Raw genomic sequence first — 23,788 nt, 5'->3', positions numbered from 1 at the left:
AGACACAGTTCTTTGGAGTCTTTATGGAAAAACTATCATCACACACTCATCCTCTGGTTTTCTACACTTTCAGATTTTGACCTTTTGTGACCCTTCATCATAGTAACTGTACATATATAGTTGTGTCTACCGCATTTCCATCTAAAAAAAGCAAACGATTGAGTCAGAAAAACAAAAACCTCTGCCTATGACACATTTTCAGACACACTAAAATGCACTAAAGCTCACATGGGGGACTTCAGGTTTAAGTCAAATTTGGTGCCCCTGTGGGAGTGTGACATTTACAACCCCACATCTGTAATTTGAAATGCACAAAGGTGTAATGTTGGGTCAAGTTGTCCACCTCAGATTTTCCCTCTGAGGTAGTAGAGGGTGAAGATGATGACAGTGTTTAGCATTTGAGCCAGTGGAACAACGCTCTGTGTGTTTGCATGTCTTAGTGTGCACGTTCATAGCGTTAGCTGCAGTGGTGGACAGTAGCAGAGTAAATTTACCTGAGTACTGTACTTAAGTACATTTTTTGAGTAACTGTACTTTACTTCAGTATTATTTTTTTGGGAAACGTATTACTTTTACTCCACTACATTCAGAGGACAATTATTGTACTTTTTACTCCATTACATTTCTATCAGCGCTCTAGTTATTCACTACTTTAGCTTTGAAGTCAGCTCATGAATTCCCTTCTCTTTTCTGAAATCTGATCCCTAAGACAGTAAAATGTGTTTGTGAAGTTCTGTTTGTCTCAGTGGTTTAGCCGTGCGTCTCCCCGGTTGAACATGGAGCAAACACAGAGCAGATTTCACTCAGATAAGGCAGTTCATTTAGAGGTGGTAATGATGGCTGTAATCCTCCACCTGAGCACCCATGGCCATATCTTCAGCCTGTGTTAGAGGTTTTTGAAATAAAGAATGATACGTATCATTTGAAATGTTCTCCCTGTTTCCCACTCTGCCCAAACAAACAAAAATTCACTGTCCAACCTGAGAAAGCGTGTTGAGCTACGTAACATTTGTTTCATTTCAAACTAAGTTGTCTGTGCTTGGAGTAACTTAGTTACTGATTTTATTACATGGTATAGTTTTAGAGATTTCAAGTAATGGTTTCTAGATAAACATAATGTAACAGAATGTACTCCTATGTATTCTTGACTGCATTTATGTATTGTGAAAATACAATGTTTTATGATTTTTTAAAAAGTACTTTGAATACTGAAGTATTTTTAAAAGCAAGTACATCAGTACTTCAGTAAGTAATAATTTAACAGAGCAACTTTCACTTGTATTGGAGTAATATTTGACCTGGAGTATCTATACTTTGACTTAAGTAATGAAGCTGTGTACCTTGTCCACCACTGGTTAGCTGTGTGTTAGCAAGCTGTAGATCTTGGACTTCCGCAATGCCATACTGTGATGTAAAACAACAATATTACACCATTGTGTAGTTCAGTGTGTGAGTACAAAGACATAGTGATGGCAGAACTTCATCTCGGTGCAGTTGTGAAATCGTAGAGTTTAAGAGACTTTAGTTTGACACTGACTGCAGCAATGGTTCCAGACATTAAAAAATCCCCATTAAGGAATGAAAAATGTTGTTTCCAATAGTCTTGTCTGCTTTTGTATGTCATTTAGAAGTATCATTATTAATTTCATTTTGTTTCATAACCAGTAAAAAACTCCTCACAGGAGTTTCGAATATGTACTGTACTAGCAAGTGATCATCAACATATCTCTCTTCTTGTCAGTAACACTTGTACACTGTTACAGCTTTGCTAAATTCTGGAACAAGGGCTGGGACAAATTATCTGTCAAACAAATGCCACAACTATCGAGATGAAGTTTAATCATCACAGGGACATGCAGAAGAGGGATCTTTTTATCTGTTTTGTTCTTACTGGACAGTTTAATAGCTCTTCTAAAGAGATCTTTACTCTGGGATTTGTGAGGGACTGGAGTCAAATTCTCTAAATGGAAAAACGTGCTGTTTTTGTTATCTCTGTAATTCAGTGCAGAACTACAACGAGCCAAGGAAGGCTAAATCTACACATTTTGTGGACTTAAACATCTGAACAGCGTGTTCCACTTTTCTATTGTTGAGTTTCATCTGCCAACATGCATTATGGTTACCATTGTAACTGTTGACAATACCTCACCAGCATTAAAGAAAAACACACTACATACAGACGATGTATTGTAGCTTGAAGACTCTCTGTTGGCGATGAAACAAAGCTTGTTGGCAGCCATTTCTTTTCACATGTGAACAGATGACAGAAGAGGAGGTGTCTCACGAAATCTAACATTATGCAACATACTCATACATTTTGTTATTTTCTTGCTGCTTAGCGCACGTTCCTTACACGATAGTGGTTACAGGCTTTACCTCAAAGGAAGAGTGAAGGAAGTAAAAAGTAACAACACCTGTCATGTTAATAAGTAGCCTTTGTAAGCCCTGGGCGAAGGCCAGGTGTAAAGTATGATCTGTTTTAAGTGGAACATGGTTTTAGGGCTGCCACAGGGCTACTGGTTTGAACTCTAATATTCACAATAATGAGCTCATTGCACCATCCACAGCTTTAAATATTATACATTTTAAACAAAACCCTTTGTTGCTTAAATACTTTGATTTTCATAATTGCTTTATGGCAGATCCTAGACTAAGCCTATGAAAGGCAGTTTTATTTGACTTGTATCCAGGAATATCACCAAGCCATCATATCGTAACCTTACCTCAGACAGAGACATGTGAACAGTGTGTAAACATCTCATTCAGAGGACTAAATTATGGATGCTATTGTTATCCCACAGAACAATGCAAACATCAGGAAGATAATGACTGATTGAATGACTGGTCCCTGCCCACAGAGGCATAGAGGGATATGAGGGTGCAGACATATTGGCTAAAATACTTAAATCACAGTGGTTATTACAGGTTACAGTAAAGGAGGCTCTACAGGAATCATTATGGATCAAACTCACTAAATATGAGAAATCTGGAATGGAAATCTGGAATGCAGTTTTTTCAAGTAATGATCGATTACACTTTGAGATAGTTTAGCCAGATGGTGTATGGTAAAGTAGGAGGCAGATTAGGGTTATTAAATGAAGTTCCATCATTGAACATTTATCTCCAAGTCCAACCAAGAAACAAGTAAAACTACAAAATGTGAACAAAAATGAACAAGGAACTGAGAAAGACTAAACACATAACACTCAACTACAGTGTTTTTAACAAGTATCTGCATCCTACTGTTTGTCTGTTCTTTAACCCTGTTTTTATTCTTACTGCCCTTTTTTTGCTCCAAATGTAAAGTGCGTGACAAATAAAATACATTCTTCTTCTTCTTCTTAGTATTATTATTATTATTATTATTATTATTATTATTATTATTATTATTATTATTATCATAAATCCTGGTGTCCTTTGCTGACCGTTCATCCCGGCTTCCCAAAGCAAACCCAATAGGGGTGGGCATATCGATTCAGTGGTATCAATATATCGATTCTCAAACACTACTCATTTGACTATCGATTATCTTCTGATCCTTTTAGGGTAACTTACTCCAAAGTTTTGTACCGAAGAGTTGTTTTAAGTTTTCCACTCAGAGAATTTAATTAAAGGATGTTAATTATTTATGTGTTTTTCTAAATGTAATTCATTGTTTAAAAAAAGGCCACCAAAGGATTTGCATATTCAAGTTGTTAAATGAACAATATTTGTCATGGGAGTTGTCTTTTAAGTGTTGCATTTAAAAAATAAAAAAAAATCCTAAATCACTGAAAGTATCAGCATCGATATTGGGTATCGAATAAATTGCCAATAAAGTATTCGGTATCGCATCGAATCATAAAAGTGTGGTATCAGCTAACACTAAAACCCAACTTAGGCATACATTAACAATTTACATTACCAACACTTGGTCCCAACCATCCTCCTGTACTGGGTTGAACATCCTATTACCAAATGTTATCAAGCCGACACGCATTGAGCACAGATTTGGTAGCCTGTCAAACTTCCTGCGGTACTTGAACTCATCACAACGTGATTTCTGCTACATGGAACTTTAATACTGTCGGTAGCGCACTGGGCCTCGGAACGATTCAGTAATATTCTACAAGGAAACACGACCAATAGAGAGGATTGAGATGTTTATCTATCCTTTTTAAAACTTGTATGCCTGTCTTCAGTCCAGGAGGGGGCGGTCTTATACACCTTCAAGCCAATAAACGACGGAAAAGAAGAAGCAAATATTTTCCAAACCAGGAAGGATGATACACAGCCACCAGGTAACTCAAAGTACCTGAATTAAACACCTTAATCAACTCAGCAAACAGTGACAAAGCAGCAGAAGTTTAATGTGTTCTTTATGAAAAACAACAACATAGAAATGTCTGTGTCCCGGGACAAGCTTACTTCAACAGGCAGAAACCTCGAGCAGAACCAGACTCATTGGTGAACAGCTGATGGCTGTGACTGGTGTGGAGGAGTAAGTGCAGGAAGAGGTCTTAAGTTTGTTTGATGTTTGATGTCTTTACTTGCAAAAGTAAAATAGGAAAAAAAACATACAAGTAAAAAAGAAGAAATAGTTATCCAAAAAAACCCCAAATCAATCAGTTCCATTAGCAAGCACTGAAACATTTTATTTTACATGTGCGAAAAGGAGTAGGAAGAAGTTAAAACTTATCTAATTCTTCCCCTTTATTAACTACTTTCTGGGCATTCCCACAAAAAAATCTTCATATAGTATCTTCATACTTATACCTACAATCAAAAGTAAACCCCTCATGATTCTCAACACTTGTTTTCCTCCTTGTACCTCATGAAAATTACTTCTTTATACTTCTTCCTGAACTAGATTGTGTTCTGATATCGCTGTAGCTCCATGTTGAGTCTGTTCCAAAGTTTTACACCACAGATTGAAATACAAAAGCTTTTCCTTGTGGTCCGAACACTCATCATCTTTAATCTTAACTTCCCTCTTAAGTTATAACCTCTCTCTCTTTCAAAGAATAATCTTTGAATATTTCGGCTATTAAGGAAAGGAAGGTCTGATTTGTACTTGCCAAAATATAAGTCTATAAGCAACTTTATCTAACATTAAAAATGATTCAACCAGGTCTTATTAGAGACCACATTCACACAATGGCGATTTGTATGGGACAGGTCGAAAGATGTTTACATGTCTGACTGCTTTGTACAAAACCAACATTTTTAAAAATGATTTCACCTCCCTCAGATTTTTAAGCAAGTGTGTGTTTAAGAATACAATGTTAGCTCTTTCAGCATCACTTACTTTCATGGGAATCTTCCATCAATGTAGGCATTTTTTAAACATTAGCATTAGATTATTTTTGATGTTTGCCAAAGCCAATTGGTTGTTTTGTTTGCTGACTACTCTGGATGCATTAGCATTTATGATACTGCTCATTTTTACATCACGTTAGCTTGTCAAAAATATGATGTTTACAGTAGAGGAAGGCAGCAGTGGTCTTACCTTCAACATTGTTTATATAAGATTAATTCCAGTTGTTGTTGTTTTTTAAGTATATTGGCATCCTGGCAAATCAATCAGCTCACCTGTTGTTTTTTTTTGATTGCTGAAGCACAACTGAGGTTTCTTGTCCAATGAGCCATGTTCATACACAATTTCGCAGACACTGCTTAAACTTCATGTCACTAGATAATGGCTGCTGTGTGAATATGGTCTATGGCTGCCTCTTTGATACCTCTGTGTTACTTTACTCAGGTAGAATCCTTCCTGAGCAAAAATAAAACTTGGACCACAGCCATGTCCTTTTGCATGGTCCAGCTTTTGTTCACCTGTTCGAGCAATGACACTGCTCTGCAAGAGAAACAAACTCTAGTGCCTTTCAGTCCTTTAATGAAACTGTAAGATAAATGACAGTCTCAGTGACCCGGCCAAGAGTTTCATGTCATGTCATCAGTCAGCAGACGACACAAGTACAATACAGAAAGTCCCTGTGGATTTTCAGAGTCTGAATAAGAATGTTGTGTTTTGACTGTATTTCTCCCCAGGGATGTCCTCAAGACTTTGTGTCTTCATGCCGTCAGTCAAGCTCTCCCTAGATGTCAATTCAACAAGTCAAATGAGGATCAAGACAGCGGAGGAGAAATGAGGTAATCCTGACAAAAAGTGAAAAATCAGGAAGAAACACTCCTTAGAAGGCCACATATCCATATCACTCATCATACAGCATCACTTCATGAAGTGATCAAATTATTACACATTTTGGCAGTTAATCGGATTTAAACCCCACACACCAGTGAAATCAGCATTTTTGTGACAATATTTGCATGACGCTTTTGCCCTGAATGCATCTGAGAGATGGCTGTAAAAGTGTCAGGACTCTTCACAGTTTGTGTGTTTATTTTGTTAAAAAGGTGAAGAGACTGCAGTGTGTGACAGAAAAGAATGCACATAGCTCCGGCCCACCTGCAGGATTCGTAGTAATAACTGAGCTTTTTTAATCAAGCCTGTGTTTAACTGTAGCAGTCGTTTTCTCACACTTGTGTTTTTGATGTGACCTGGGGGAAATGAGGTCTGAAGGCTTTATGGGGGTTTTGGTAAGTTGAAGGAAATTGCTGTAATTGGATTTAGACTGTGACTGGTCTCCTATGGTGGGAGACAAAAGCTATGACAGGTTTTGCAGGAGTTAACACAGTCTGTGTTGATGATACACAACATGTGATTTAAAACACTCTTAATACTCGATGGATGACTAAACAATCTTATTAAAGCTGAATGCTTCCGGGAAAGACTTCTTTGAGGTCTCCGTTTGATTCTTTGAAGATAACCGAGAGTGAAATTAAATTCAGGACACTTGCTATCTTCAAAGTATTAAAATATATTTTTATATTTATTTTTATTTTCATATGATTAACTTTTAGTTGTGGTTTTCAGTCAGAGAGTTTAATCACTGAGGGGAAAATTCAGCAGCTTAAATATGCAACAAGGATATTTTGATGTGTGATTTGGACTCTTGAGACATTTCTGTAAAGAAAAAAGAAAGAAAGAAAAGGAAACTTCTTAAAGCAAAACAACTGTGCTAAAACTAAAAAATCTTACTCTAATAATAATGCAAGTGGTAATACTATTCACTGCGTGTCTCTTGCTTGATTTATGTAAAAGTCAAGTTTTTTTAAACGAAAAGGAAAACCTTGAATTACAATAAAATAGAGTTAATTGTCAGGTGGATATTTACAAGAAACTGGCAGCATGTGTACCCAGCATGTGTTTTAGAGAGGCTTTAATTGAGATGTATTATCATTTCAGAGGATGTAGGCTGTGTTGGTTGTAGAGGTGTTTCCAGTATCATATCCAACCCATTAAGTAATGAGGATTGACAAAGTGATAACTACACCTCTCTTTACAATGCAAAGCAGTAGCTCCAAACAGAGCATAAAGGTGAATATATGCCTTCCAAGACCAGTTTCATCAAAAAAGTAGTTTTTGCAGACCAGTATTAGACTTATTTAGGTGTTCCTAATAAAACTTCATCTGAGAAGAGACTTTATAAGAATTAAGAACAATCATTTGAAAAGTTTGTGCTTGGCATTTTGATTGAAAGTAAGCTGGCCCTTTAAAAATGATTAACAATGAGTTTGGACTTGTCTTGTTCATTTCCAGTGCCAATGAAAAAAGTTAAATAGATGTTTTAATATTCAACCTATGAACAGTATGTAAATACTGTTCATATAAAAAGACAATAAATAATAAAAATAAAAATATATGTATAATGTAGTATTTAGAGACACCTCTACACATCACACTGTCAACACTGATGAGTCTGTCTGCCCTAAGAGGCCATAAGAGGGCGTTGTGGTGAACCACATCAGTCTGTCTGCGATGATAAATGCTGTAGAGTATGTGTGAGTGTGTGTGATTTTCCTTCAGCGAGGAAACCTTCTTACTGTCATCTCTGACTGTCACACGTGAGCCTTCACTTCAGAAGATACACGCTCTCTTCCTGATTTCTAACCTAGTTTCAGAGTGTGAAGAGAAAAATGGGTTAAAGGAAACCGCTCCTCTAACATGCATAACATGAAAAAAAAAAACATGACAGCTGATACAACACAGAATAACACACTGAAGCCAGAACTGACGTAGGCCTGCAGTCACCTCATCGCCTGTCAGGGCTGAGCTCAACCATCATTCATACAATCGATACTGACATGTAACACAAAGAAGGAAAAGCTGTTTGTGGGCTTAATGCCAGTAGCCAGAGGGTTTGGCTCACAGATCCTGTGTGGACAGGGAAAAGAAAAGTCTTCCAAACTGTTTTTCTCATCCAGTATGCACAAAGGAAAATACTTTTGTAGTTCTTATATTACGATAGAGCTGGACACTTTGAGTCTCACTTCCTCTGTGGTTGAATAATGGTTACAAAGCCAAATTGAATTAGTTTAATTTAATGTTGGGTGAGTTTAATCAGCACCGTGTTCTGACACAGTGGGATCTGCTGTAAATGACTGACAACAGTGTTATGCGTTGATGTTATTCTTCCCCGTGATCAGGCCCAGTCAACAAAACGAGAGGAACCAATTCATTGCAAACAGAAGTGAACAGGCTGTCGCACATGTGCATACCCAGAGATGTGTTGCAAGTTCGGGGTTTGGTGAGCCGCAGTATGTTAAACTTTTGACAAAAGAGATGTGCCATTGATTAGCTGATGGCCCAAAATGTCGGTCATATGATGTCTAATCTGTTATGCAGCCACCTTCCACTAGCTGGTGATATAGCTCTGAGTATGCCATTATGCTATATTGCTCTGCTACACGGATATAAATGAGCACAGTGGCAGGAGGTATCTTATGGTTTGGCGGTATTTTAATCTAGTTAATGTTTAATGCAGTGTCTGGTTAAACTGGCATATAGCCACTTTACTGGAGCAATGTGCAGCCAGCACAGGCCTGTGGACGCTAACCTGCAAGGAGGACTAAAGGCTGGGGGGGTGCTTGCTCTGCTAACTTTAGCTACACTCTGCTAACCAATTTAACATTGTTAACCTGCAGATTCTGTGATCCAGGGTTTAGCTATGTTGAATAAATACATAAATTATGTTCAGTTTTGACTAAGATTAGTGTGCTAGCTGTAATTAAAATTTCTGATAAACGACCATAGACTATAAAATATGGACATAGTATCCTTGAAGTCACTCATCTGTTCCTGAGAGCTCTTTTGAAGCCAATTGTTGGCAGCCATATTGGAAATGCGGAACTCAACCAGGCAGAGTGTGACGTAAAGGGGCGGAGTTTAAGCCTCCTAGCCAACAGCTATGTGTTCCCGTCTAGGAGTCAAGTCAGTCATGTCCTTATTTGGGCAAAAACTGGTAATCTTAATATCTTCTGAACCGTTGCATAAGAAAAAAATTCTCCCCCCGTACAGTGTGTGCCGATAGAGAAATTTGCTACGTAGGGCCAAGCCGCTTTTTGAACCAGTCTGTAAACATGTTTATTAATGCTGCAAAGATCGTCTTTTTTTAATTGGTGTGTATGTGGTTTCCGGTGTTTCTGCAGCCAGCCTCAAGCGGATTGTTGATGAATTGCAGTTTATAACACTTCCACATGGGCTTCATAGTTTGAGACTGGAGGTTGCCGCTTGTAAACGACTTAGAAATGAGTGACTTTGACCCTGTCTGTTTGAGTCACAGGATCTTTGTGTTTTGCAGTGAGTCGACAAATTTCGGCAGAAGTTTTCTATATTTCTCACACTATCAACCAAACCCCCTGCCCACTCACAAAAACCCACAAAAACTGCTTAACTGTTCTATTTTACTCATGTATGAGAAAGCCAAGCATCTCAAAAGTCGACTTCCTGTTTCATGGCTAACAAGATGCAGCCAAAGCAACAGCATTATACAGACTTATGAGCTTCATAATGAAGCATGGTGAAGGACTTGGGATGTTCATGATTAAATTTGAGTAGGATACGACTAACCTAGCCAAGTGATAATACAGCAGAAGTAATGTCATGTTTCCTGTAGGTGGCACTTTGTCTGTTATGATTTAAATTAAATACATGTCCAGGCTGGATCTCTTGCCAAGCTGGATGTAGATATAATGATTTACAGCCGAGTTCTAAAATCTCAAATCTTTATGTTGAGACTTTATGGTGATTCTTTAATTCACGCAGACAAGAAAAGTCAGATTTTTCTGCATTGACACATCATTACTGACCATTACAATCATTTTACATTATTCAGTGCACTTTTTACTAGTTCTGTCTACTTTTGGATGAGAAAGTTAAATTCCAAAAACTTGGATGAAGAACACTTATGCAGTGTTGATGTGAAGTTGATTTAAGGACCGACTTGATTCACAAATAACAACATGTTTACTGATGGAGTAAACACAGAATTTAACAATGGGTTCCCTGAGCCTGTTCTCTTCCTTTAGGCCCAAGTCAAATTCCTCAATACCCACTCTGCTGCTCCCCCAGAGAGAGCATGATTGAATTACACTGCTGCTGTACATTGTGATCACATACGTCTCATGCAGGGATGATGAAGAGAGAAATGATATCACGCTGAAGCCAGAGCTGGTTTCACCAACTCTCCCTCCTGTGGAGTCAAAGGGTTTGCATTAATACTTGGCTCCACACAGAGGGACTTTCTCAAACTCGCTCTTGGAAGTTTGCTCTCTGCCACGACAAAAAACAGTCTCAAACAAGGCAAAAGCACTGAGGAACACGAGCGCAGTATTCCTCCTCACGTTATCAGACATGAGGTGCTCTCTGTAAGTGTCTCTGCTCTCCGGCATGTCGCTCTGATCCGACTGTGATTGCTGAGAACGGGCTTCATGAGCTCACATCTCCACTGTACACCCTCATGTTGTGACTTATTTATTTTTGTGTCCACATCACTTTTTCCTCTCTGCATGTCGCATATTTGTTTTGTTCATATGGAAACTGCAGCAGTTTTACATCGCAGCTGTTGAGCTGTAATCATAGTTTGAACCTAGAGATTTCCATATCTGGTTTGAAAATCACACACATGAAATCTATATAATGGACCAAACAGAAGAAACAGTGTGTTCCTATGACAGCATGCTCGCATGGACAGCTTCAACAAAAGCTGGAGTCTTGTTCTTTACATTTTTAAAGACTTACTTCGATAAGTTTGTCTAACTTTGGGGTTGCTGGTGGCCTAGCAGTCTAAGTGCCCCACGTAAAGAGGCTACAGTCCTTGTCGCAGGGGTTGCTGGTTCGATTCCCGGCCGGTCGACCATCTCCTGCATGTCCTCCCCCCCTTCCCCCTCCCCACATTTCCTGTCTCTCTTCAGCTGTCCTATAAAATAAAGGCAAAAAGCCCCAAAGAATATAACTTTAAAAAAAAAAATGTTTGTCTAACTTTGATTGACGATTTTGGCTGAGCAGGTTGTGTTTCAAAGACTTTTAGAGCTTGTAAGCTGAAAACAGCTGGAAGTAGTGTTGATGAGTGTGCAGTTTGTGGGTGGTAAAACCCAAATAGTGAGCTAAAGGAGACAGTTGTTTCCTTAATGCTTTGTTAGCTACACCTTTTAAAAAAAAAAAAATGCAAAGTGTGATCAGTTGTTGATTCAGTTGTAGTGGTTAAGCCGTAACTGTAGAGTCCTGCTCAAAATGGTAATTTAGTAGAGCTACGAAAAGCCTTTTTGGCACATGGACACCCTGAACAGTTTGGGAAGGAAATGTAGGGAAAAAATGACCTGCAGGATGCAGACAACCTGACGTTAAGACAGTCTGTCTGATGACAGGTTGCACGGTCAAAAGCTGTCGAATGGATTTAGAAACGCTGTCAGACAGGTAGCGTACAGAATGTCCTCACCTCTCTCTGATCCTTTCAGATGATCTGTCCATGCAATGTAAGAATTGACATGTTTGAATATTCATAGTCCAACCCAAATGGCAGATCATTCAAGAGGGTAGAGCCAAACCGCTGTAATGAAGTCTTGTTTATAGACTCCTAGTGAATCCAAGAGCAGTATTTGGCCTCTGTTAATCTCTGGTCTGCCACTTACAATTAGACGTTCACTGGCTAACTCTGTCTGCGGCCTGTTCTCATGATGTGCAAAGGTGGCTTGGTGCAATAAAAAGTTTTAGCAGTGTTCAGTGCAGTGTTCATTTTGGCGACTATTTTAGATTTAGTCTTCGTCTAAGTCTTTAGTCTAAAATGCCTGTGAGTTTTAGTGACATTTTAGTCTTTTCAGCCCTTCATAGTTTTAGTCTAGTTTTAGTCGACGGAAACTTAAAAAATTGTCGTCTTCACTCTTTAAATAATTCATGAAGTCGATCAGATATTGGTATCAGGGTTATACCAAGTGTTAAAATCGTCAACACTCCTTTAACACTTTTGCTTGTGTAATATCTTAAGTTAAATAATTCAGCCTGTCCCTGCTACAAAGTCAAAAGAAAACATTCTTGATGTGACCACTGTGACTGTATTTTGATCCTCTTGATTCACAGAAAAATGCCATGAAAGGACTGTATTGCACATTTACGACGGTCCTTCAATGTACCTGCAATGACAGGCGCACTGGACATACAGTCAGTTCACAGCACTCTAAAATGCATCTGCATCTTTGAAGACAAGGAGTTGATCCAAACTTACTAAATGTGTCTGATGTATCACCAAACTAGATTAAATCAAGCTGTAGAAGGGAGCTTTCTACGGTAATAGCGGCAAAAACGGCAAACATCAAATATTAAACAGACGTCCCCGGGTTGTGTCATTGTCACTAACACACACCGGGGTATAATCATCGATGAAGATGAGACAGATGCATGGAGGCAGGAGAGCTGGTTCATAAAGCACACCTGATGCAGGTAGGGACCAAGCTAACACTGAGCCCCTCAGATAATAACTCAGCCTGTCACAGGAATGCTTCACTTTTATTTCTAAAGATTAAACGCACAGCGGGGAAAAATATTAATTCTTAATGTCAGACGGTCGGCCACTAATGTTTTCGTCTCGTCAACAAAATCAAAACATACTGTATGTTAGTCAGAGTTTTTATTATCAGTGATGCAGTTTAGCTCATCATAGTCTCGTTTTCGTCATGAAAATTAGTCGTTGACGAACATTTATCGTCATCATTTCGTTAACGAAATTAACACTGGTTCAGTGGTGGTATCAGATGGTATCTAAGTACTAGGTGTCATGGTTGATTTAATTATATTTATTTATTTCTGCCAAGGGAAAATAAGCTAATTATGCAAACATGCTCTTTAGAATATGATGTTTGTGTGACGTTTTGACACCCACTGGCTCAGTATGACTGTCTGGTTTAGATTGGACAAAATATTTATACAGTCACAGACCTGACTTCATTTGAGCTCCTTAGTTCTGCAGCGCACATCCCATCTTGGTGGATCAAATCACACAGCATTTATCTCTTCTTCTGGATGTCTTTAAAACGCCCCTACAACATGTTTTATTACTGTGTGCCTCCACTGTGAAGCACCTGTAACGACATCCGTGTGCCAGAGCGCCACCCACCCGTTTAGGAAGATGAGTCGACTCCTGCCGGCCCCGTGACGGGCCTCCACCGCAGGCAGTTGTGTTTGGCGTCAGCAAACCCCTGCTGTGTTATGTAACACCTTCAGGAGTGGGCCGGTGATTTATAGTACAGGTGTTGGGAGGCTCGGAGATGGTGAAGCTGCAGTCATAAAAGCATGCAAGGGGCATGTTCAGTGAGTTGCAGGGTCAAGAAGACGCACATGTGGACAGGTGGAACACACGGAAGCCTTCATTCTTATGTAGCTCTCTAACTCATGTTTCAATACATACAAACACGTTTATTTGACAATTACACCCAGGACAGGACTCTTCTCCTGTTTTCTCCTTGAACTCTATGTTCTAGTGCCAGGTGTTGTAAAGGTGTGTGTGTGGCTTTTTGTGGAAGAACATATAATGAAAGACGAGGAAGGCCTGGGGCTTATCTGTACTTCTCCACTATCCCATATCTCAGTGAATTGTTTTAAGTTATTTCCCGTGTTTTGTAGTTATGATCTAAAGAGGATCCAGACTCTTTTAAAGTCATGATGAAAGGAAAAGATGTCAGTTGTCAGCGGTTTGAAGAGAGTCTTCCATATGGACATACTGATCTCTCCTCATGCAACATTTTACTAGCATTTATACAATGGATCATCACATGGCTGCATAAAATACTTGATTGTGATTGGTCAATATCGCATAGCAATGGTCTGCTGCTATGAGTAAGAACAGACCATTGCTTTGAGAGTGTTTGTACCGATGTGGCTCGAATCACAGAGCCTGGAGGACTAACTGTAATCACATCAGTGCTCCTAAAGAAGTCTCATTAATTTCAAATCCTTTTTTTAAAAGTGAAAAACCAAGAAAAGAGACAAAAAAGGTAGACAACAAGCAATAGAGGCTCCGAAGCATTAAACTTTAGGTTATGACAAAGAAATCTCAAAATGTCTTCTTCAATTTTTTTACTGCAGAAGAAATTTTTATTTTTTACACAACAAAATTATTTGTCTTTTAAAAAAATTGAAATTGCTTCTTTTTCTTTTTTAAATAGCTGAGTAGAAAGCAGGATATTGTACACTGCTTGACAAAAGTCTTGTCACATAAGGATATAGTGGAAAAGTGGCAGAAGGTTGATTTTTCTGATGAATCATCCACTGAACTGCATCCCGATCGCTGCAAATACAACAGAAGAACCCACATGGACCCAAGGTTCACCCAGAAAAAGTTTGGTGGAGGAAAAATCATGGTTTGGGCTACATCCAGTATAGGGTGTGTGAGAGATCTGCAGAGTGGATGGCAACATCAACAGCCTGAAATATCAAGATATTCTTGCTGCCCATTACGTTCCAAACCACAAGAGAGGGCAAATTCTGCAGCAGGATGATGCTCCTTCTCATACTCCAGCCTCCACATTGAAGTTCCTGAAAGCAAAGAAGGTCAAGGTGCTCCAGGATTGGCCTGCACCGTCACCAGACATGAACATTATTGAGCATGTCTGGGGTAAGATGAAGGAGGAGGTTTGGAAGATGAAACCTAAGAATCTTAATGAACTCTGGGAGTCCTGTAAGACTGCTTTCTATGCTATTCCAGAGGACTTTGATAAGTTATTTGAGTCATTGCAGAGACATATGGATGCAGTCCTCCAAGCTCATGGGAGTCATACAAGATATTAATTATTTTTTCCAAGGCACCATGACTTTATGTTCTGATGTTATTGTAGCATGTTCGTGTATTCAAAGTAAAGTATGTTTAATTTCTACGTTATTTTTGTATGCGACAAGACTTTTGTCCAAGCAAAATCGGACCTTTCTGTCCTAATTAAATGAAAAATCTCAATGAATGATAACAAACTTTATTTTGGTAAAATAAAAATAATTTAGTGTGCTTTGCCTTTCATATGAGCCATTTCTGATTCCAATTGATCAACTACAAGTAAAGTTGTTATTTGTTGTTCATACAACTTGGATAAGTGACAAGACTTTTGTCAGGGACTGTATAGTGACTGGGTTGTTATTATTGAATGTAACCCTACAGGGTGAGCAGGACCTTGACACAAAGCTTACTTCAACTAGAGTTCTGGTTGATTTGTTGACACCTGTGGAAACTGGTGGTCATCTTAGAAATAAGAAGGCAACCAGACTTGATTGAATTATTGAAGACATTTGACCCCTCATCTGAAAGATGTCATCACTTAAGGTGTGTATTTAATGTTAACTATCCAGTCATCATGTTTGGGTCACAGGAAGTAGGAGCCAATCCCAGGCGAGAGGCTGGGTACCTGGCACTTAATCCACCCTGTGATTGACTGCCAACATGTTCAGATTAATATATTCAACCACTAACAAACTATAACAAAGCTAAAAACATTTTAAGGAGTGAAAGTTCAGGTGTGATCTTGAAATTATCTCACGTTCAGCTGAAATCTAGCAGTAATGAAAACATTTGATCTCTCTTCTTTAATCACAAAGCCATATAGGGCTGGGAGACAAAAGCCTGCAGACATGAGACGTTCAGATGGTGGGAACTCTGAGTCGGGCGGAGGAGGGATCCCTGATGTCTCTGGGAAGAGTAGAGTATTTTCCAACATTTTTTTTTAATGGCTGACAAATCTCCCTGATCTCTCTGGGAGGGATGCAAGGGCCTTTGATCAGCCAGAGGAGAGAACTCAAAGAAAGTAAGGTCTTCCTGAATGTGAAAGTAACAAAGTGTATTCTTCGCTAAAGAGTCTCTGTGAGTTTACCTATCACCCCTTTACCATCGGAGTTAAGAGATGAGTAACCCAGACTCAAATCCCCTTTTATGAAATGATGAATATTTTGTCACAGAGCCACAAAAAAGTCAGGGTTGTTTTTGTGATGCAGTCTGCATTACTTCGCCAAATAGCATAAAAATATCAAGAAATAGAGGCAAAGTGGAGATAAAGACTGTTTTATAGGCCCCTAAATCCCTGATAAAGTGTAAATATCCAGATTTGCAGGTCAGTCAGTTTATTTCCAGCGTTAATTTTAAGGTGTTCTGATTCCAGTAACTTCTTTTTTTTTTGTTTACAGCGCCATGGTGAATTATTGAGTGTGATTTGTTTAAATTCAGTCTAGCCTTGGATCAGGCTACATCCTGGTGTTACATGTTTTGAAATGGGGAGACTTGTGATTTACATATAAAGGGTTTTTCAAAGATGTGACATGGGGTAAGTTAAGTTGAACACATACTAACACCAGACAGTTGCGATGCTAATGCTGTCTTCTCTCTTTGACTTTGACTCACTCACTTAAAAACGCTGTGCACAAGAATAAAACTCCTAAATGAAGAACATGTCCTGTGATGCATCAGCTAATCTAATCAGCCTAATACCTATAAACAGAAATCCTCGACAAACATTAGCAGATGGGTTCACAGATTGCTTCCAGTCTGCTTTGCTCAGACATGTCCAAATTTTATTTTAATTCAATCATGTAAAAGTTGAAGTATGTATTTTCAGGTATAAACAACCTTAAATGAAAATAAACTGAGTGTTTTGATACAAGCTCCAACAAGAACTCTGAAACAGCATTGTTTTATGTTAGTTAATTCCACCTCCATTGTGCTGAATCATTTTTTTCCCTCATTGAAAAATAAGAAATTCACAAAATACATCCATCTTTACCGATGGCAGAAATTTGATGACTGGAAGGAATAATTGGCTGATTCAAATCATGTCATCATCGTCATCTACAACTTTTACTTCAGCCTAGGAAATCATTGAGGTTTCCCTAATTTACAATGTTGGGATACAATTAAACAAACACTAAAAAAAGGAGCGTTCAAAGACTGTCAGCCATCTGTAAACTCAAAGGACTCTGTCAACCCCCGTCTTCTTCTGCTGCTATATCAAAGCATGATTCAATCCATCCTCCTGTACTGCTCCACCTGCTTCTACAACATGCTATCTGTTAAAAACAAGGCCAACTTGTGTACTTATTTTGTACTTTTTGCTATAATCTCATCATGTCTCTCCTCTTCAGGTATCACTGTTGGACTAATATTGTCAAAAAAAAAGCTTTAAACTTGCTCTCTGGTAGATGAACCCTGAACCTCACAATAGTTAAACTACTGTGTTTAGAAAATATAATGTCAAGTGATATCAAGCGATCAGATTCTAGACTAAAACTCTCCCTTACCCACCCCTCCTGTTGGTGAAGTGACTAACAGGGTTCCCACGCGTCCTGGAAAATTAGGGTTGTGTGATTAGGGTTAGGGTTAGGGTTAGGGTTGTGATTAGGGTTAGGGTTAGGGTTGTGATTAGGGTTAGGGTTAGGGTTAGGGTTGTGATTAGGGTTAGGGTTAGGGTTGTGATTAGGGTTATGATTAGGGTTAGGGTTATGATTAGGGTTAGGATTAGAGTTAGGGTCATGATTAGGGTTAGGGTTAGGATTATGATTAGGGTTAGGTTTATGATTAGGGTTAGGGTTAGGATTAGGGTTAGGGTTGGGGTTGTGATTAGGGTTAGGGTTAGTGATTAGGGTAAGGGTTGTGATTAGGGTTAGGGTTAGGATTAGGGTTAGGGTTAGGGTTGTGATTAGGGTTAGGGTTGGGATTAGGGTTAGGGTTAGGGTTATAATTAGGGTTAGGGTTAGGATTAGGGTTAGGGTTAGGGTTGTGATTAGGGTTAGGGTTAGGATTAGGGTTAGGCTTAGGGTTGTGATTAGGGTTAGGATTAGGGTTAGGGTTAGGGTTGTGGTTAGGGTTGGGATTAGGGTTAGGGTTAGGATTAGGGTTAGGGTTAGGGTTGTGATTAGGGTTAGGATTAGGGTTAGGGTTGTGATTAGGGTTAGGGTTGTAATTAGGGTTGTGATTAGGGTTAGGGTTGTGATTAGCGTTAGGGTTAGTGATTGGGGTTAGGGTTATGATTAGGGTTAGAGTTGTGATTAGGGTTAGGGTTAGGGTTGTGATTAGGGTTAGGGTTATGATTGGGGTTAGAGTTATGATTAGGGTTAGGGTTAGGATTAGGGTTAGGATTAGGGTTAGGGTTAGGATTAGGGTTAGGGTTAGGGTTGGGATTAGGGTTAGGGTTGGGATTAGGGTTAGGGTTAGGGTTAGGGTTGTGATTAGGGTTAGGGTTGGGATTAGGGTTAGGGTTAGGGTTATGATTAGGGTTAGGGTTAGGATTAGGGTTAGGGTTAGGGTTGTGATTAGGGTTAGGGTTGTGATTAGGCTTAGGGTTAGGGTTAGGGTTAGGGTTGTGATAAGGGTTAGGGTTAGGATTAGGGTTAGGGTTGGGATTAGGGTTAGGGTTAGGGTTATGATTAGGGTTAGGGTTAGGATTAGGGTTAGGGTTAGGGTTGTGATTAGGGTTAGGGTTAGGATTAGGGTTAGGGTTAGGGTTGTGGTTAGGATTAGGGTTAGGGTTTAGGGTTGTAATTAGGGTTAGGGTTGTGATTAGGGTTAGGGTTGTGATAAGGGTTAGGGTTGTGATTAGGGTTAGGGTTAGGGTTAGGATTAGGGTTAGGGTTGGGATTAGGGTTAGGGTTAGGGTTAGGGTTATGATTAGGGTTAGGTTTAGGATTAGGGTTAGGGTTAGGATTAGGGTTAGGGTTAGGGTTGTGATTAGGGTTAGGGTTAGGGTTAGGGTTGTGGTTAGGGTTAGGGTTGTAATTAGGGTTAGGGTTAGGATTAGGGTTAGGGTTAGGATTAGGGTTAGGGTTGTGGTTAGGGTTAGGGTTAGGATTAGGGTTAGGGTTGTGATTAGGGTTAGGGTTAGGGTTAGGATTAAGGTTAGGGTTGGGATTAGGGTTAGGGTTAGGGTTATGATTAGGGTTAGGATTAGGGTTAGGGTTAGGATTAGGGTTAGGGTTAGGGTTGTGATTAGGGTTAGGGTTAGGATTAGGGTTAGGGTTAGGGTTAGGGTTAGGGTTGTGATTAGGGTTAGGGTTAGGGTTAGGGTTGTGATTAGGGTTAGGGTTAGGGTTGTGATTAGGGTTATGATTAGGGTTAGGGTTATGATTAGGGTTAGGATTAGAGTTAGGGTCATGATTAGGGTTAGGGTTAGGATTATGATTAGGGTTAGGTTTATGATTAGGGTTAGGGTTAGGATTAGGGTTAGGGTTAGGATTAGGGTTAGGGTTAGGGTTGTGATTAGGGTTAGGGTTAGGATTAGGGTTAGGGTTAGGGTTAGGGTTAGGGTTGTGATTAGGGTTAGGGTTAGGGTTAGGGTTGTGATTAGGGTTAGGGTTAGGGTTGTGATTAGGGTTATGATTAGGGTTAGGGTTATGATTAGGGTTAGGATTAGAGTTAGGGTCATGATTAGGGTTAGGGTTAGGATTATGATTAGGGTTAGGTTTATGATTAGGGTTAGGGTTAGGATTAGGGTTAGGGTTAGGGTTGTGATTAGGGTTAGGGTTAGTGATTAGGGTAAGGGTTGTGATTAGGGTTAGGGTTAGGATTAGGGTTAGGGTTAGGGTTGTGATTAGGGTTAGGGTTGGGATTAGGGTTAGGGTTAGAGTTATAATTAGGGTTAGGGTTAGGATTAGGGTTAGGGTTAGGGTTGTGATTAGGGTTAGGGTTAGGATTAGGGTTAGGCTTAGGGTTGTGATTAGGGTTAGGATTAGGGTTAGGGTTAGGGTTGTGGTTAGGGTTGGGATTAGGGTTAGGGTTAGGATTAGGGTTAGGGTTAGGGTTGTGATTAGGGTTAGGATTAGGGTTAGGGTTGTGATTAGGGTTAGGGTTGTAATTAGGGTTGTGATTAGGGTTAGGGTTGTGATTAGCGTTAGGGTTAGTGATTGGGGTTAGGGTTATGATTAGGGTTAGAGTTGTGATTAGGGTTAGGGTTAGGGTTGTGATTAGGGTTAGGGTTATGATTGGGGTTAGAGTTATGATTAGGGTTAGGGTTAGGATTAGGGTTAGGATTAGGGTTAGGGTTAGGATTAGGGTTAGGGTTAGGGTTGTGATTAGGGTTAGGGTTGGGATTAGGGTTAGGGTTAGGGTTAGGGTTGTGATTAGGGTTAGGGTTGGGATTAGGGTTAGGGTTAGGGTTATGATTAGGGTTAGGGTTAGGATTAGGGTTAGGGTTAGGGTTGTGATTAGGGTTAGGGTTGTGATTAGGCTTAGGGTTAGGGTTAGGGTTAGGGTTGTGATAAGGGTTAGGGTTAGGATTAGGGTTAGGGTTGGGATTAGGGTTAGGGTTAGGGTTATGATTAGGGTTAGGGTTAGGATTAGGGTTAGGGTTAGGGTTGTGATTAGGGTTAGGGTTAGGATTAGGGTTAGGGTTAGGGTTGTGGTTAGGATTAGGGTTAGGGTTTAGGGTTGTAATTAGGGTTAGGGTTGTGATTAGGGTTAGGGTTGTGATAAGGGTTAGGGTTGTGATTAGGGTTAGGGTTAGGGTTAGGATTAGGGTTAGGGTTGGGATTAGGGTTAGGGTTAGGGTTAGGGTAATGATTAGGGTTAGGTTTAGGATTAGGGTTAGGGTTAGGATTAGGGTTAGGGTTAGGGTTGTGATTAGGGTTAGGGTTAGGGTTGTGGTTAGGGTTAGGGTTGTAATTAGGGTTAGGGTTAGGGTTAGGATTAGGGTTAGGGTTAGGATTAGGGTTAGGGTTGTGGTTAGGGTTAGGGTTAGGATTAGGGTTAGGGTTGTGATTAGGGTTAGGGTTAGGGTTAGGATTAGGGTTAGGGTTGGGATTAGGGTTAGGGTTATGATTAGGGTTAGGTTTAGGATTAGGGTTAGGGTTAGGGTTAGGGTTAGGGTTGTGATTAGGGTTAGGGTTAGGATTAGGGTTAGGGTTAGGATTAGGGTTAGGGTTAGGGTTGTGGTTAGGGTTAGGGTTGTGATTAGGGTTAGGATTAGGGTTAGGGTTAGGATTAGGGTTAGGGTTGTGGTTAGGGTTAGGGTTGTGATTAGGGCTAGGGATGGGGTTAGGGTTAGGGTTGTGATTAGGCTTAGGGTTAGGATTAGGGTTAGGGTTGTAATTAGGGTTAGGGTTAGGGTTGTAATTAGGGTTAGGGTTAGGGTTGTGACTAGGGTTAGGGTTGTGATTAGGGTTAGGGTTAGGGTTAGGGTTAGGATTAGGGTTAGGATTAGGGTTAGGGTTAGGGTCAGGATTAGGGTTAGGGTTAGGGTTAGGATTAGGGTTAGGATTAGGATTAGGGTTAGGATTAGGGTTGGGTTTAAAGCCAGAACTAAACTTAATCATACAGAACCAGAACCAAACTCATGCAAACAGAACCAGAATCAAACTCAACCAGAACAAACCAGAACCGAACCAGAACTGAACCAGAATAAAACCAGAACCGAACCAGAACCGAACCAGAACCGAACCAGAACCGAACCAGAACCGAAACGAACCAGAAACGAACCAGAACCGAACCGGAACCGAATCGGAACCAAACCGATTCAGAACCGAACCAGAACCGAACCGAACCAAAACCGTACCAGAACTGTTCCACAACCGTACCAGAACCGAACCAGACTTGAACCAGAACCGAACCAGAACCGAACCAGAACCGAACCAGGACCGAACCAGAACCGAACCAGGACCGTACCAGAACTGAACCAGAACCGGAACCGAACCGAACCATACCAGAAACGAACCAGAACCGAACCAGAACCGAACCGGAACCATATCAGAACCGAACCAGAACCGAACCAGAACCGAACCAGAACCGAACCAGAATCGAACCTGAACCAGAACCATACCAGAACCGTACCAGAACCGAACTCAAGCAAGCTGAACCAAAACCAGAACCAAACTCAAGCAAACAGAACCAGAACCAACTCAGGTTAACAGAAACAGAACCAACTGAAGCAAACATAACCAGAACCAAACTTGAGCAAACAGAACCAGAAACAAACTCAAGCAAACATTATTTATGTCCTCAGGTTGGCATTGAGAAAAATCAGATGCCTCAGCTTGGATGGGCTGATCCGATTTCTCCTCTCAGTGAGTATTTGCCCGGTCTTCAAGAAGACTCTCTCTGAAGGAACAGATGTAGCCAGGATACACAGCCTCCCCTCCATCACCTGTATCCTATATCCTCACATATGATTGGCCGCATGGCCGCCATGCTGACCAATCAGAACAAAGTTCTGCTGTGAGCAGAGCTGGGGCTGAGCACTGTGAGAGCTAAGCAGCGAAAGGAAAAAACTGGGAGCCGGCTCTCTCTTGATGCGAGCCGGCTCTTCTGATTCACTATAAAGCATCGACTCTCAGAGCCGCAGCTTTTGATCATGACACATCACTAATGTGCTTAATCTGTGTTACAATTATGAGGGGGCCATGGACAATTTTCTCACCTGTAAGGGGTCCCTGGCTCCAAAAAGTTTGAGATCCCTTGCTCTAGCTAGCAGGAGTGCAAACTACCGATAGTGAAAACAAACGGAACAAAAAGAGCGACACAGCTGCACAGAAACTCCACGTTGTAGACATCGCTGATCATAATAGACATCGCCACGCAGGAAGACAGTTTAAACTTTTTAAATCTCTGAGAGATCTTCAAATACAGAGTGCGTTTTTACACCGGTGCGATTTTTTCAGAGTTTACGGTAACTCAAATAAAAAAACGTAACATTTGCTTTGTTTCATATCGACCACTTAGCAGGATGAATATCATGATGAAGCAGGTATATTTTGAGTTTGAGTTGAGTTGAGAAACATTTGTGGCCATTTTTGTCATTCAGAACTATTTAGGTCATTAAAGCACTGATCCTCTGATCATTATTATTATTTAATTATTTCAGTAAGGCAGCTTCCAGATTCCTTTGCTGGCTCTTTTGTTTTTTACTTAGCTCATTTTATATTTTTTGAGAAAAGAGAAAGCTGAGATGTTGCCCATCATTGTTACTTGGTTGCACTAATAAAGTGAAGTGCTGTACATCTGTGGTTGCATTATTCTATTATCAATTTGCCATAATTTTTAAGTATGTAAGAGATGATTTAATTGATAGCCATAGACTACATGTCTTTCAATGTAGACTTCCACTGAGAGGAACATATTAGACTATTTAGGAACTAAATTAGGAACTAAATTTAGACTGTCATACCAGCTTGATCATCAATGAAAATTTCCTGGAAATGTCCTGGAAAATGATCTCTGGAAAAGAGTGGGAACCCTGAGTAACCATGGAGGACAAGAAGCTCCTGTGATGCATGATAAGTAAAACACACCATTTGTCAAATTTATACCATCACATTTGGCCACTCACTAAATACTATAACACTCATGTTGCTAGTTTGTCTGTTCTGTGCTGCTGTAGAAAAATGGTGGTGCAAGATGGCAGCATCTGTGGAAGGGTACCTGCTTTTATGTAGATATAAATAGCTCATTCTAAGTAA

At 40.0% G+C, this 23,788-nt stretch overlaps 1 long non-coding RNA gene across 2 annotated transcripts in view; it reads left to right on the top strand.

The window, feature by feature from the left end:
• Positions 1-4,040: 4,040 nt before the first annotated feature.
• Positions 4,041-23,788, top strand: part of LOC117812594 — a 51,762-nt gene continuing 32,014 nt past the window's right edge. Inside the window, exons 1-3 of one of the 2 annotated variants that reach the window (XR_004631255.1) lie at positions 4,041-4,280; positions 6,031-6,132; positions 15,956-16,810. This is a non-coding gene — a long non-coding RNA (uncharacterized LOC117812594). Of the gene's footprint in view, positions 4,281-6,030; positions 6,133-15,955; positions 16,811-23,788 lie in introns of those variants that run through there. The other variant, XR_004631256.1, reaches the window with a different exon arrangement.

Source organism: Notolabrus celidotus, chromosome 5 (assembly GCF_009762535.1).
Source record: "Notolabrus celidotus isolate fNotCel1 chromosome 5, fNotCel1.pri, whole genome shotgun sequence".
Classification (NCBI taxonomy): Eukaryota; Metazoa; Chordata; class Actinopteri; order Labriformes; family Labridae; genus Notolabrus; species Notolabrus celidotus.
This window is presented reverse-complemented; position numbering and strand designations above follow the sequence as displayed.